This window comes from Juglans regia, chromosome 5 (genome assembly GCF_001411555.2).
Source record: "Juglans regia cultivar Chandler chromosome 5, Walnut 2.0, whole genome shotgun sequence".
Classification (NCBI taxonomy): Eukaryota; Viridiplantae; Streptophyta; class Magnoliopsida; order Fagales; family Juglandaceae; genus Juglans; species Juglans regia.
In genome coordinates this window covers 10,571,680-10,574,316 of record NC_049905.1, presented here as the reverse complement: position 1 = coordinate 10,574,316, position 2,637 = coordinate 10,571,680, and positions in this window count along the sequence as shown.

Here is a 2,637-nt window from a genome sequence, read left to right as displayed (position 1 = left end):
CAAAAGGAGCAGAGAAGAGTTGCTGGTGCCGCCATGGTGCAAGACAGCGGCCGAACTGGGTGGGGCTTTTGGTTTGAAGAGGCTGAGTGTGGGAGGGATGGTCACGGTGGCTAAGTGGGGCACAAGTAAAAGGTGAAACCATGGAAGGAGGAAGGGATAAGGTGACCTATTTCGGGTGGTTAGAACAGAGAAGTGTTGGGTTGCAGGTCGTGAGTGGAGGCTTGCAGATTGGTGTTGGGCGGTGCTAGGGTGGCGTGAGTCTATGGTAGTGTAAGGCAGAGGTTGAGTCAGCCTAATTCATACATTTACACACATATCCCAACTTATTTACATTCAAATTCATCCAAACACAGCTTTAACTAACATGAAACTATAAGAAAATTAACTAACGTGACAATAAAAATGATATTAAATAAATAATAAAGTATGGAGTATAACCGATCTTTCAAAAATACATATAGCTATAAAGCCAACAGAAAATCAAAATGTCTCCTTTTTAATGGTTGAGTCGGATAAATTGTAAAAAGAGTGGCTGATTAATACGTAAAATGTACGAATTTGAGTAATTTTGTGATTATATTACAGAAAGAATGATAATTTTGAAAGAATAAATTATTTATTTTAAAATTTTGAAGTGATATCTTTCTCCGTTAGGGCAAATCATCTTTTAACAAAAATATATTGTGATGGACATTACAAAAGAAATGTATTTGGAGTGTCAAAAGATCATCGTTGTAACTAAGGCGTCGCCTTAATAAATACTTACCGTCATTAACCTCGTGCTATGTAGGTGTTGTATGCGACGGGTTTTCATTTTCCAAGGTGATCGCCTTAACAAAAATTTAGCTCAATAGCCTTTAAAAAGAAACAGATCTTTTTGAAGCCTTTTTAGGATAACAGTCAATGTTTATTTCATTTCATTGACGTCTGTAAAGCAATCTTTTGGGCTCTTCCATACGGTAAATGTGCATTCTTCAACAAAATCTTAATGGTTATCCCAATGTCACCCAATATAGATTCTTTTTATATATTAAACCCCCATGATAAATAACTATGCAATTCTTTGTGTTATAATAAAAAGAAATTTGCTTCGCAAAAGTACATGTAGACACAATAATACAAAATTCTACGAGAGTTAGTGTGATTGTGAAAATGTGTTGTATAGGTTTGTTGATTGAGAGTCTCATTTGGGGTTGCTACTGTAAGGTGATTTTTCCTAATTCACAAAGCCCATTGGACCTTAGCCCAATACCCAGACCAAGGGTCACCAGGATCATACAAGGAGCAAGGTGTTTACTAGAGAAAATAATCTAATAACCAATATGATAGGTCAGTCTGACATCTCACAACCACGTTCTGAACTTAGGAACTTGCATGGGACACAGTAGGAAATGCGGAAAACCCTCAATCCATTGACATCAGAACATCTATAGCTCACAAGGAATAAAAGCAATACCTGGAAATAACACCACATTAATGGCGCCACTACCAAACTACACTCCACATTTAGGGTGTTATCGCAGAACCACACCGTCTTAAATGACTCTGACAGTAGAAACAGTAGAAGGGGCACGAACTCTGTGGAGACAAACACAATTTGCACTTCTCCAAACCCACAGTATAAATAGCAAGCTCTAGGTACAAGAAAGCTCTCGGATCATTATACTCTTTCACTTATTTATAAACTTCCAAGAATATTTATTAACTTTTGCACTAGAGACTCCCCGGCCCCAAGGCCGCCCTCCCTTAATTGCCTTCCTCCTTGTCTTTTGCAGGCCTGTTTCTGAATACCTGAATTGTCGAAACTTGGCTCAAAAGCATGCAAAACACAACGTTAACAGCTACTACACCATTTATGTTCATCAAACCGAAGGATCAATGTGAATTTTAACCATCTACTTTGTCAATTTAACTAAATTTATACCTTTTTTTTATAAGTCGGGGTGTGGAGTTCCGAACCCAAGTTTTCCATTTAGAGAATCGAGTTATATGCCATCAAGTTCTTGGCATTTTTACCTAATTTTGAAACTTACGATACGTAATAAGTCCACGTACATAATATATGAAATATGAGGTTATTAATGACGTGTCAAGTGAGTTAGAAGTTATCATCCACATCCCCTTTAAATACACTTGATATCCGTCCATTTACCCTATCAATAGTTAAATTTCACCTTAGGTAACTTTATAATTGATAGCACCAAATAGCCATTATTGTATATCACCAATGTTAATATAGATCCAAACTAAGTTATGAACGGTGACATATACCTATTGCGCATGTGAACTCAAATTACACATCAGCATTCATAAAGTGGCGAGAAAAGGATAAACCATATGTTTGTTTCCTGGGAAAAATACGAAAATTTTAAAGTTCGTTTATTGAAAGTTTTCATGTCAAATCAGTCCATTTTTTTTTTTTTTCAAAAGCATCGCTTTTCTCCACTCTTTCTACTGAAGGATAGTAGTTGAAGTGAAGGTAGATGGTAAGACAATCTTTTACAAGACAATTATATCGTATTCTTTACTATATCCAGTTTCTGGAGTTCACTCCCAAGTTCCCCCCAACTATGTAATTTCACCTATATCAATATAATTTCTGCCTAGGGAAAAAGAAAAAGAGAGTTTGGACCAATA